At 52.3% G+C, this 12,983-nt stretch overlaps 1 protein-coding gene across 5 annotated transcripts in view; it reads left to right on the top strand.

The window, feature by feature from the left end:
- Positions 1 to 12,983, top strand: part of SLC7A1 (solute carrier family 7 (cationic amino acid transporter, y+ system), member 1) — a 66,602-nt gene that overhangs the window by 14,125 nt on the left and 39,494 nt on the right. For all 5 annotated transcript variants that reach the window (XM_021065162.1, XM_021065163.1, XM_021065164.1 and 2 more), the window contains 1 exon segment: positions 1,394 to 1,465. The gene's annotated coding sequence lies outside the window, so the exon portion shown is untranslated.

Below are 12,983 nucleotides of genomic sequence, written 5' to 3'. Positions count from 1 at the left end.
GGATTGTCTTACAGGAGAGGGAGGTGTCTAGGCTGCAAATCCCCAAGAAGCCCTGGCTCTGCTTTAGGGATGGAGGAGCGCTGGTGAGAGAGCTGAGTGGGTGACTGGCCTGGGCCGCCTGGCGGTGCTGCTGGCCGAGGGAGGTGGGACCCGAGTTCCAGCCTCCGCAGGCCCCTGTGAGGGTTTACTGTCAGTGCTGGCGGTGGGCTTGTCCCTCGGGACTTGGAACTGTCTCAGCACAAAGCAAAAGCACACGATGCCTTCCGCGCGGGTCCCCGACAAGCCAGTAGGAGCGGGGGCGGGGGCACGCGCGGGCACGAAGGACGTCAGCGCCCGCTCGGCTGGCGCACGGGTGCCGGGCTTATCCGGGATCTGGGACACGCTCTCGGGGGATGTGCCTGCGTACAAAGCTTGCTCTGTGAGCTTCTCCAAACACTGGAGTCTTGACCAGAGTGGGCCAGGTTTGACCAAGATAGGCTTTCTTCCGTTCTTGGCTCTCGGAGCCTGGCTGCGCGGCATCTCAGGGAACAGGCGAGCTGGGTGCCTCATGCGCCCGTCCGAGTCGTCTGGTTTCCACTCTCCGGTCCTTAGGAAGTGAGGTCCAACCCCAGGGTGGGCACAGCCTTGTCGTCTGAACCAGGAGCCTCTTGGAAGTGAGTTCTGGAAGATTCCCCGGCTCTCTCCCGGGCGTTCTCCTCCCCCTCGGAACACTCCTTGCAGCGAGAGCCCCATCCTCGCCTCTCCCGCCTCTCCGTGTCCCCCGTGGCCTCTGCCACTGGTGGGTGCGGGGAGCGGCTGCGTGCATTTGGCTCATGTGGCCCCGCGGACTGACCCTGCGGGGTGGGAGCACGATGTCAGAGCCGGAGTCCAGCCAGGTCACTGGCCCGATGCTGAGAGGAGCACAGTCAGCTGCAGAGAGGGGGTGGCGCAGGGGAGAGGCGCAGGGCACCTGCAGCCCCCCTGACTGCCGAGGTCACTGAACCTTTAGCCACGGCAGACCCCCAGGGCCAACAGACCACATGTGTGTGGAACAGTGTTTGAATTCTAGAAGTGATCTGTGTTTCTGTGTTGCTGAGTTGTAAAGTTTCATCCTGGCATTTGATGTAGGTAATTGTAGCCTTGGGGATAACCAGCCGGGCCAAGGGCTCCTCTCCCCCAGAGCCACCTGGATGGAAGCAGAAGCAGCAAAGTTGGGGTGCTGGACAGACCTGGGGTCCCACCTCGGAACCTGCATCCCTCAGATGGTCACCGCCTCCCGGACTGCCTGGGGCCGGAGGGAGGGGCCAAGCCCAGCTCTCAGCCCAGAGCTGCACCCTTAGCCCCTGGTGGACGTTACCAAGTAGCCATTCATTCCCTTGGTCCACACTTCTCATCCTTCCGTTTCCTTTTTAAGGTTGCTAGACGCAGCGCGTTCGTTGTCTGGAGAGATCACAGGACCCTCCTCCAAGGCTGCGCAGCAGAGCAGGTAAGGCCATCGACGGAGGCCCAGCAGGTGACCTGGAAGAGCTTCCCTCCAACCCTGACATCCTACAGCCCACGGAGCGCTGTGGGTTTGATGTGAGATGGAAATCGTTGGTGTCAGCCTTTAGAACACAGGGAGAACCGGGACCCTAAGAAACAGTGATACAGAGCAGTGACTCACCCCGATGTTTAGACTGTGTCAGTTGCCCGACTGGGTAGCTGATTCCTGCTGTTAGAACGTTGTCTGCCTGGATGGTCCTGTGGTTCTTCCCACCTGCAGGAAGCTTGAGACTCCGTGACTCTGCCAGTGCTCTGAATTTGTGCTCTCATTCGCAGGAACACTCGGAAACACTGAGCATTAGTGGTGTTTGGGGAAAATTAATAATGCGAAATGTACCTCAGCTCTGCATGGGCAGTGAGGGGCTGGCAGGTCCTGCCTTGGAAGGTGCAAGGCAGTGGCAGGTGACCAGAGCTGGCACCAGTGTCCCCACATCAGGACAGAGAGAGATTCCTTTGGGCCAAATTTGAAAAACCGAGACCTGAGACTCCGTTTGAATGTAAGCTTTTCAGGCCTTGATGCGGAGAAATCCTTGGGTTTAACTTGTACATTATACTCACCTTCAGCTTGAGTCCTTTCCCTCCATCGCAGTCCTTTCCTGAACTGGAGCAGCAGAGACGTAGAGCACATTTATTTGATGCAGGTGATGTAGCCAAAAGTTCAACACAGCTTTCACTTTGCCCAGGCTCCATTCGTTTGTAAAGTCTAAATTGGGTGCCTTTCATGCTGAATGGAAAATTCACAGGAGCAATGCAAATAAAGGTTTCTTTGTAGAAATTCAAAATATGCTCGGGGGAGTTCTGTCGTCATGGCACAGCAGAATCCGACTAGGAACCATGAGGTCTCGAGTTCGATCCCTGGCCTCACTCAGTGGATTAAGGATCTGGCATTGCCCTGAGCTGTGGTGTAGGTCGTAGATGTGGCTCAGATCCTGTGTTGCTGTGGCTGTGGTGTAGGCCCGCAGCTGTAGCTCCAATTGGACCCCTAGCCTGGGAACTTCCATATGCCACAGGTGTGGCCTGAAAAAGCAAAAAAAAAAAAAAAAGCTCGGGTTTATCCTAAGTTAGAAGAGGTACACAGTACTCTTGTAAAAAATATGTCTTATTTTTCTAAAGTGTCTTGTTTTCATGAGGCGTCCTTGGGACTTCTTCCAGGGCAGAGCAAGGGAAATTGGCACAGGGTTGAATAATACTTTTACGTGTAAATAAGAAAATTGTGGTGTTCTCAGATGTTTGTTTGATTAAGTGCTCCCATAACTAAAGAACAGCTACAACTGTTACACAAAGGGACATAGAAAAAAATGGATTTGGAACTACCTTCGCTCTGGTTTGAGAGGTGGTGGCCTTTCTCCTCTGCTCTGTGCCTGTGAATCTTAACACGTGCTGCACTGGGTAGACTAGCAGGTGTCTTTGTTCACTTGTTTGGTTTGGACCCAGCACAGACGCTGGTGTTTCATACGAGAAAAATCCTCAGGTGCCAAACTGCCTAAAGAGCAAAGAATATTCGCTGCTGCGGCAAGTGCCATGGAATATGCAAGATGTACCCTGGACTTTGACTTTCAATGAGATACAAGATTTCGTTGAGAACAGCTTCTTGGAGAAGTACACATTCATTCATTCATTCATTCATTCCGCAAACATCACTTGGGTGCCCACAGGGCTTCCCTAAGTTAGCGAAGTGCTGGCTTTTATGGGGCACATTCTGTGGGATCCTCTGTAGACACTAAAGATACAGGCAGTTGGCTGAGAACCCACTTGCTTGTGATGAAGCCGAGGAGAGAGAATGCCAGACTTTTTGCACCTGTTTTCAACCCTCGGAGAACTAAGTTCCTACTAAAACTGGGCGCTTTCAGACAATCTTTTTGTTTTTTTAAAGTGACTTTTCTTTTTTCCATTATAGTTGGTTTACAGTGTTCTGTCAATTTTCTGCTGTACAGCAAAGTGACCCAGTCACACATACACACACACATTCTTTTTCTCACATTATCCTCCATCGTGCTCCATCACAAATGACTAGAGTTCCCAGTTCCACACAGCAGGATCTCATTGCTTGTCCAGTCCAAAGGCTGGATAACCCCAAGACAGTCTTTTTCTCATGAAACAACCTGATAGTCTGTCATCAGCCCCCACCCCTGCTGTCTCTGAAACATTTCATGTTCTTGGCCTCTCCCTTGTCCTGCAGACTCTCCTTCTGTAGGTCTCTGGCAGAAGCTTCCTCCACGTGCATGGGGGGTCTCGTCAGATGGCGACCTTAGCACTCACTGGTCTGACGAGCCTGGTCTGTGGAACTCAGGGCTGATGGTCAGGGCATGGAGGGCCTGGGTTGGGGGGGGGGTTACCAGATCGAGCCAATCAAAATGCTGGATGGATACCCAGTTAAATTGGGATATGCCATTAAATCTGAATTGTAGGTAAGCAATGGATACTTTTTTAGTATAGCTTTTTTTATACTAAAAAAAAATTTGTAGTCAGTATTTGGAACATAATTATGAGATACTTGGGACAGGCTTATGCTAAACCAGTATTCATTGTTCACGTGAAATTCCGATTTAAATGGACATCCTGTATTTGATCCGGCCTTGTTTTGGACACAGGACATTTTGACACACTGTTCTGATCGGAGGATATTTTGACTCTTGTTTGTGAATCTAAATATTTTCTATGTATCGCTGATGAATTTTAAAGGATCAAAATGTTTCCCTGAGTGAACTTCAGTTTAAGTCATTGATTAGGTTTTTAGAGTACAGATAAACCATTTAATTTTTGCATTTTTCTGAAATTATTTTCTTCAGGATAATCTGTATTCCATTTAAATATCCAGGAAAGGTTTTCTGCATTTACCAGCCATTAATCCATAGCTGAGTCTAGTGAACTTCGCTTCTGCCCCTCTTTCTTTTGTGCCATTAACTCCTTCCAAATCCATTTTTTTCTAGATCAAATTTGGCAGGTTTGAATTTTTAGCATATTCAGTTGGCCTTGGCCAGTTGTGGGTGTGTTGCTTGCTTCTAGTTGGTATGGTTGGTTAGCGAGTTCACTAGCATGAACCAGCGCTGGTCTCCAGTATTGCTAATGCACTGCTTTTATGTGTCTCTGATCACTTGCTGTTTGATAAACCAGAGCAGAACACGAATGGTGGGGTCAGAATGGCAGGTCACAGCCTCTTACCTGGGCCCCACCCTCACTGCACACTCAGTGCCTCCAAACCTGAACCTGGATTTTGCCTCTTAATGTGTCCTCAGGCTTCCAATCACTCAGGCTTGAGATTTTAGAGTGACGTCTGACTCATTCCCATTCTTGCCTCTCGTACTCAATAATTTATCACGTCCTCTCGGTCCTTCCTCCTCCATCTGTCGCATCCATCCTCTTTCCTCTGGGCCCTAGAGAACCCTCGTGGTTTCTTTCAGCTTTCCCACCTCCGTCTTTGGGAAAGCCTCCTACACGTCTTTTCTCCCCGCTTCACTCACGAGGGCAGGGAGCACACAGCCTTCTCTGTCCCTGCAGCTCCTAGCAGACCATGCGCGTGCAGCCAGCGCTCCCTAAGCAGCTCTGAATGGCGGTTCCCGGGCCCTGGGGTCCTGGCGGCCTGGCGGTGGGTGGGGCTGCGCTGGGGGTGGGCGGGGCCGGGGCAGGTCAGGTGGTCCAGCGGCGGGCCCGCCCTCCTCCCGCAGGTAGGCTCGGCTCTGGGAGCGGGTGCCCCTGGCCGCCGGCCATCTGGCAGCCTTCCGGTGACATTTCACTCTGACCTTCCCTTTGAAGAAGGGTTTTGAAACAACATTGTACACATAAAGGTCAACAAAGAAGAGTGGATGATGTGCCGATAGAAACCTAAGTTAAAAGGCAGGAAGCGGGGCTGCTTAATATAACCAGGTTGCAGGGGATGCGTGGAAAAAATGCCCTTGAAATGATTCTTTAATCATTTGTCTTCACAGACGTGAAGTGGGACACAGAAAACAAACATTTCCATTCAATGTATGTACAGTTTGGCAAAACAAATAACTGGGCTTTGTGAGCGTCCAGACCTCCCGGGAGGAGGAAAGCAGGTTCTCACCCGGGCGCTCGCTTTCCGCCCAGTTCGGGTGGGAAAAGCCACCGCCCCGGCAGAGCAGGTGAAGCAGAGCGTTTCCTAGAATGTCCAGATACGGCCCAGGAGCCAAACAGAGGAAGAGGCCTCGGGCGGGAGTGGTGTCAGCCCACAGCCCGGGCTTTCTGGCTTGCTCACTTGTGAAGGAGGCGCCCTGAGCAGCTCCGGGCTCCTAAGTGACAACGGAGACCCATACCGGTCATAGTCACCACCAGCCCCCGACACATGCTCAGCCTGCCAGACGATTTCGGCACAGAGCGACCTTTTTAGTATGTTAAATTCTGAAGTATGTTCAACGCGGACACATCAGCGCTCACTACCCATAGGCGGTACCCATCAGGGGCCCAGCAGGAGGCAGATGGTGCTCCTGTCAGGTGATGGAGCCAAGTTTAGTGTCTGATTTCACATCTTTTCCGTGGTGCTCTGTTTATGAGAGTAGTACAGAGTTTTCTTTTTATGTTTTGTTTTTTAATTCATCCTGAAACGTGGCTTCCTTTAAGGAACAGTGTGATAAAAAAAAAAATCAGTGCGCATGTGTGCAGATCTGTTCTTGGGGGCGGTGTGCTGGGAGCCTGGTTTGGAACTTTTGAGACCCTCTCTGCTTCCTTCCCAGGACTGGCTCCCCTGATCATTTCCTATTTCATTTGTAGCCTGGGGGACCGCTTCACGTAGATGAAAATGTTCTCAAGAAGCTCCTCAGGAAGCAATGTTGTGTGTTTGGTGGCCAGAGCCATTTGTGAATTGAGTCCCGGCCCAGAGATGGCTGGTGTGCAGTGCCCCTCCTGGGAGAACGGCCCCCTGGGCGGGAACCCTTTGGAGGCATAGACCTCTCCCTGCCACGTGTGGAACTGCAGCGACACAGCCCGCGATTTAGCCCCAGGAGAGCAAGTTAAGTCTATCAAAGGACAGAAATTCAGAGGCCAAGGCTTGCAAGTGCTTGCCTGATTCCCTGCGGGAATGGCAAGGCTGGTACAGGCAGGCGCCTCGCTCCTGGACCCAGGCAGCTCCCCAGCCCCATCCAAGGCTCACTTTGTCTTCCTCGGCTGCTTCCAGAGCTGCGGCATCATCAGGGACGCCTCCGTGGGAGGAGAGTGGCGGGCAGACACCTGCCCACAGGGAGTTGTACCCAGCGCTTGTAAATGCCCAGGAGAGCAGCGTGAACTCACCTGTCAGGTGTGCCTTGGCAGTCAAGAGGCTGCCGCCCAGCCTTGGGAGTGTTCTGAATATTCAGTGCAGGAAGTCTCCCCAAATTTGCCTCCTTCTAGCATCCCAAGCTGGGCCTGTCTTTTCCCTGTCTCCCCGGTGATGTTTTTACCCCGAGCGCACCTTAATGGTCTTAGAAAATCGTCTCTTAGTGCCAAGATCTTTTGCTGCCTGATAACCTCTTCTTCTGATTCCCCATTAAAGCCGCCCATTTTCTCTGAGGTCCTGGGCTGTGCGCACGCAGAGGGAGGGGCCCGCTGGGAGCTGGGAGCTTAGACTAAGTAGAGTACTTAAACCATCGCCGGCTGCAGCCCTCCTCAGTTTTATTGTTCTGTGCCCTGTCGCCGTGCAAACGTAAGCTGTCTGTTCACACACACTGTAACAGAACAACAGAAGATGAGGCAGTGCGTGTCAGGCAGGCTTATTAAACAGCAGCTAATTTCATGTTCGTGAAACTCTTAACGCGGAATGACTATTACATATAATAAATGGCTTGTGCAGATAGAGTGGAGATCACCTTACCGGCTGCAACCAGAGCTGTAATTATTGATTGGGGGAGGAAATGCAGAGTTTTGACTTGAAGCAGAATTAAAATAAGGGGGACAAAGTGCTGCTTTCCCAACTGAACTTGTGTCGAAGTTGGAGGGTCTGCGTAGACGCCTTTAATAGATTAGCCATGCTGCGGTTCCTTGTGGATTGGGTGCCTCTTGGCTCTGTTTTTTTTTTTTAAGAGTTTTACTCAATATAATTCGAAACCATAAAGATCATCCATTTAAAGTATAAATTCAGTGGTTTTTATTACAGCCACAGAGTTAGGCACCCCTTCCCACAATTTTAGAACGTTTTCATCACCTACCACCCAGGCAGCCACTCGTCTACTTTCTGTCTGTATTCCAGGCTTGTGGTGCACGTGAAACACTACAATACGTGACCTTTTGTGACTGGCTTCTTTCACTTAGCATTATGTTTTCAGGGGTTTATCACGTTGTAGTGTGAATGAGAACTTCATTCCTTTTTGTGGCTGAGTAGTATTCCCTTGTGTGGCTAGACTTCATTTACTACCCATTCATCGTCTGGATGGGCATGTGGGTTGTTGAACCACTTTTTGGCTGTCAGGAACAGTAATGCTGCTGTGAATGTCTGCAGGTTTTTACATACGAGTTTTTTTGCAGGCTTTCATTTATCTTGGTTGTGCATCTAGGAGTGATTGGGTCCTTTGACGGTAACTTCAGCTTTTTGAGGAATCTTCAGTTTTTGAATTGTAAGTGTTTTTATTGTCCATTGTGGAGTAAGCATGTCAGGGGCATCAAGTCCATTCACCTTGTTGCTCACCCATCACCACATTCCTCCTCGGAGGCTTTGATGACGCAATAGGCAACACCTCGGGCCCCAGAAAGGGAAGTAGGTTTGACTGTGACTTGGCTGAGAGGTGGGTTTTAATAATGAGCCCACTCTGTGTCCTTTGGGAGTGAGAATGGGTGAAGGGTCCTTCGCCCCAGACCGTAGTGTCTGTCTCTGCACTGATGCTATGGCTTTCAAAAATAGAAACTGTTGGGTAAGAGGGGCAGGAGGAGGTAAGGAGACGAGGCTGCCCAGGAATCGTGAGGTGGGCTGCTGTCTGCCGCAGGGGGCGGGGGTGGGGAGGGATCCTCTGGGCCCATGCAGCACGAGGGCCTTATATCCCTGGAGACTAACAGATCTACCTGGGGCCTGGCGGGTGGGTGGCATGAGGGAAGCCTGAGCATAAAGGGCCATGGATTATATGTCTGAGTCTCAGGAGAGTGTACTAGTGTGGGGCCAGAATGTGTGTGTGCGCTTCCAGGGGAACCATGGCCAAGCTGGGCAGCTCAGAAGGTTGGCCCGGACTGTGGGCATCAGAGCCCTGGCCTCCACTCCCTCTGCCGGAATCCTGGCAGGTTGGGACCCCTGGTGCTCCTCCATGCTCCGCCCTTCCTCCCTCAGCCCAGCCAAGCCTCCACCTTGACACCCGCCCCCTGACTCCATCCTGAAATTCCCCTGGGCCTCCTCTCTGCTGCTCATTTTGGAGAGACCCCTGCAGTTTTTGTATTGTATTCATATATTTCCTTTCCAACAGTGTCACTTCCTCCCTGGCAAAGACTGTATTTTATTAAACACTTGGGGTTAAGTCCCTGGCAGACAGAAACATCAAATGTCCAAATCCAGGGTCAGCGCCGCAGTTGACCCCAGCTGCTCATTCATGAGACAGTTCTTTTAAAATATTGACATGCTGTGTGATTAAGAGCTGATGACTCACATGTCAAACAATTCTTCACTGAAATGGAGGATTTCTTTCAATAGCAGCTCCTCCCGGCTGCATTTATCTGTTGGTGTGGCTCATTAGCTGTTTGGCAGAGAAATTCCAAAATGCCAGCCTGGAGCCCGTGCAGTCGGAAAACAGTAAGAAATGAGGAATGTGTTTCTGAAATTACGTCCCTTATCCAGAGAAAGTCTCCAACGGCGTGTTAGGACGTTATTAATATATAATATATATGCATCATCGCTATTTCTTATTATTTTTAAGCAATTCTGTGGGCCTGACAGTCGTTTCCTCATCGCACAAGTGAGGAGATTAGGTCTAGAACAGTCTGCCTGATCTCATTCAGGGAGTCAGCAGCTGGACAGGGTTCAGACCCAAGTCATCTTCAGAGCAGTTCCTCCTCCTTGCATTGTGTCTGTTTGCTAAGTTGGGAGGGTCATGCTTATGTGTAATTAAAGTTTTACTGTAATTGCATTTATGGCCCCCATTGCCCTAGGGGACCTCTTACAAGTCTTATGTAGACTCGAAGTAGCATAAAAAGTAATTCAGGAGCATCAGAGTGGATTAAGTTAGACGCGCTGAGGTTTGAGCCAAGGCTCCACTTTGTGCCTACCTGATGAAGCTGCTTTTCCGTAAGGAAGTGGGTGTGATAGCTGTGTAGACGCAGAAGACTCGGTCTGAGTGTTCAGTGAGGTTATGCTCAGAGGGCGCAGGGCCACGGTTGGCACTTCACGTCCACGTCCGATGTCATAACCCCTGCTGCGTCTCCCTGGGGAGTTAGGCGCCTGGATAGGCGTGTTCATTTTTGCTGCCCCAGGGTTGGAACTCGGAGGCTGGTGGTGCGAGCGAGACTTTGCAGGGTCGGGAGGGAAGTGACCCGGTGGAAAATCGTGGGAAATCGCTGCGTTCTCCCTGCCTCCCCTTCCTCGCTCTCCCCACGGGTTTCCTGCCCGGCTCACTTTTTCCTTTTACAGCCTGCGAGGGCGTCTGCATTAGGTGCCAGCCGGTCCTGTCCAGAACCTAAGCTCTCACATTCTCCGGTGTTAAAAGACACAGGTTCAGGGAGTTCCCTGGAGGCACAGTGGGTTATGGCTCTGGCATTGTAGCCGCTGTGGGGCAGTTTTGCGCCCCGGCCGGTAACTGCCAGGTACCTCGGAAGGATGCAGGCTGGCTGCTCAGCGGCAGGCAGAGCGTTTCCGGGCAAGAAGCTGCGATCCTCGCAGGCGGAACACGCCTCGTCTCTGTGCTCGTCCAGAACCTCGGAGCCGGGGTCCCGAACACCCAGACGGTGCACGTTTCCAAACAAGAGCGGCCCTGGAGCCCAATCCTGGACTCACCTGCCCTGAGCCGTGGGGAGCTCTCAAGGTGGCACGGGGCGGGTGCCCAGTGCCTTCTCCTAACGGAGCCCCTCCCGGCGGCAGTCCCGTCCCTCAGTGTGACACACACGGCGTGTGACAGCCTGTGATGCAGAGTGAATGAGCCCACGGGTTCTTCAGGAGCAGAGTCGCTCTCAGAACCCGGGTTACTGAGTCAGGCTTGTCTTAGTCCTCAGCACAGTTTTTCGTCTTTCACTTTTTTCCTTAGTCTGCTTTGCCTCTCAGTAATTCTCAGTCCCGGTTTGGGGACAGCGGAGCGTTCTCCAGAGATGCGGTGACAAGGTTTTGCCTTCTTGTGAATACATGCCTATTTGCAGACATTACATGTGTGTGGTTTTTAAATAGTGAAACACGACCTTGAAATGTTTTAAAAACCAATTCACTTTCCCGGCTGCCTCCGTGGGACACTTTGCTGCTCAGGTTCCGCCAGCGAGGCAGCTTTGCCCACCTCGACACTGGGTTCCTTCTTTGTCGTGGGGACTGTCCTGTGGGTCGTGGGGTCCCCCTGGATGCCAACACCACCTCCCTCAGCTGCCAGGACAAACATGGCTCCAGGCATGGCCACACGGTCCTCCGAGAAGCTGCCTGTGGCCCGGACTTGCCCCCCAGCTGCCGCTCCCCCTTGGAGGAGGCTTCTGCCTGTGGCCGCAGTGGCCTTCCCTGGCTGTTGCCGTGCAAGTGAAGAAGGCTTCTGTAACCTTTCGCGGAGTAGTTTGTCTCTCAAAGGAAGGATGAATCATCAGGTTGTCTTCTCCTGCGTCTTTTCCTGGGTGCAGAGTGGGCGGGAGTCATTTTAATTATTGGAGAGCTGGGGAAGGATGGGTCCCTTGCTGTTACTTCCTTGACCACATTTCCTTTAGTGTCTCTGATTTTTTTTTTCCCTTAATAAGCACCATCGAACCACAGATGTCTGTATCACTTGTGCCGTCTTTCCAACAGCGTTTACCGTTAAGGGCTGTCGCTGCGTTAGGGGGCGGACAGAAACTGGCATTGGTCCCCGGGGAAAGGTGGACCCAGGGTGGACAGTGGCGATGGGGGAGAGGTGAGGTAGTCGGGTTCTCGCGTGGACGCTGGAGTCTGCACCAGGAGTTTCTCTGGGGAACCGTGAGGAACCCCGTCAGACCCCCTGTCTTCCTAAGACCCCCTGTCCTCAGGTGGAGGTGCATCCATGTCGTTGAGGAGCTGGCGAGTGGGAGCGGGTCATGCTGTCTGGGCAGAGCTCTGGCAGCAGGAGGCCTGGCTCCGGGGGGAAGGCAGGGACAGTGTGGGCAAGTGTTTGGGCTTCTGTTACCGGCCAGGTCTGCCCCTTGTGACTGTGTTGCCTCAGTTGACGATAGTCTGCGCATTTCTGGATAAAGGCCAGACGCAGAGCTGGATGCCTTCAGGGACAGAGGCCCCCGGTCCCCGGTTCCAGGGGTCCGGAAAACCCTTCTGGAGTCGCCAGCTCTCAGTGCGGCAGGTGCCGCTGCTGTGATGTCAGTTCTTGAGGCGGCCGCCAGGGCGCCTGTCCTGCAAACTCGGGGAGGTGGGGGGAAGGAGGGAAGAAGGTTCGGGAGTCTGAGGACAGCTTTGGCTCCTCAGTGCCGCCTGGAGACCCGCCTTCTGGTTCTGGGGGTTCTGCTCCGCACCCAGGCTTTGCTTCTCCATCCTCCCCCGACCCTGTCCTTAAACCCTTTCACGGTGCCCCCTTTTAACAAACACCAGCCTCATGCTGAAATTTCAGCACTCTTTATGCCAAAGGAAAAAGCTTAACTAATGTTTGCTTTTGTAAGGACAGATGCCCTCCTTCCAGGATCCGGACCCTCGGGAGCTGCCTTGGCTGTTCCACGGGCCCATGGCCGTCCCACGGGAGCGGATCTCACCAAGGTGCTCCTCTTCGAGGAGGCAGAGGACTTAGCAGAATCCCCGAACTGCCTTGAGCGGTGTCCCCCATGGCATCCTTCCTTACAATGACCTTCGTCTCTGACCTTCTGGCGGGGGGATGGAGTGCTTGCTTATGGCATCAGGGCGCATCTCATTTCTCATAACTTCGTGGAATTGCTTTGGGAGAGGAGAAGACTGCTGCCTCCCATCACTATTTCATCCATCCTTGTTTTTCAAAGAGATGGTCCCAGCCATAGAAGGCAAATTCTGCAAAAGCAGGGATTTTGGTCGAATTAGTTCACCGCAACATCCCTGGCTTCTAGAACTGTCTGGCACTCCAGACGTTTGTGAAACGAAGAACGGTATACAGACTCATTCACAGGAGAAGCAGCTTTTTCAGCTGCCCCCAGCTTGGGCATTTTGTTGAATAATGTGAAGCAGAAACCAATTTTAGCAGTTTCTATCAATGTACCTAGTGGGAAGCCTTGATTCTTTTTTTTTTTTTTGGTCTTTTTCTGCTATTTCTTGGGCTGCTCCCGCGGCATATGGAGGTTCCCAGGCTAGGGGTCCAATCGGAGCTATAGCCACCGGCCTACACCAGAACCACAGCAACGCGGGATCTGAGCTGTGTCTGCAACCTACACCGCAGCTCACGGCAACGCCG

Source organism: Sus scrofa, chromosome 11, assembly GCF_000003025.6.
Source record: "Sus scrofa isolate TJ Tabasco breed Duroc chromosome 11, Sscrofa11.1, whole genome shotgun sequence".
In the NCBI taxonomy this organism is placed as follows: Eukaryota; Metazoa; Chordata; class Mammalia; order Artiodactyla; family Suidae; genus Sus; species Sus scrofa.
This window is presented reverse-complemented; position numbering and strand designations above follow the sequence as displayed.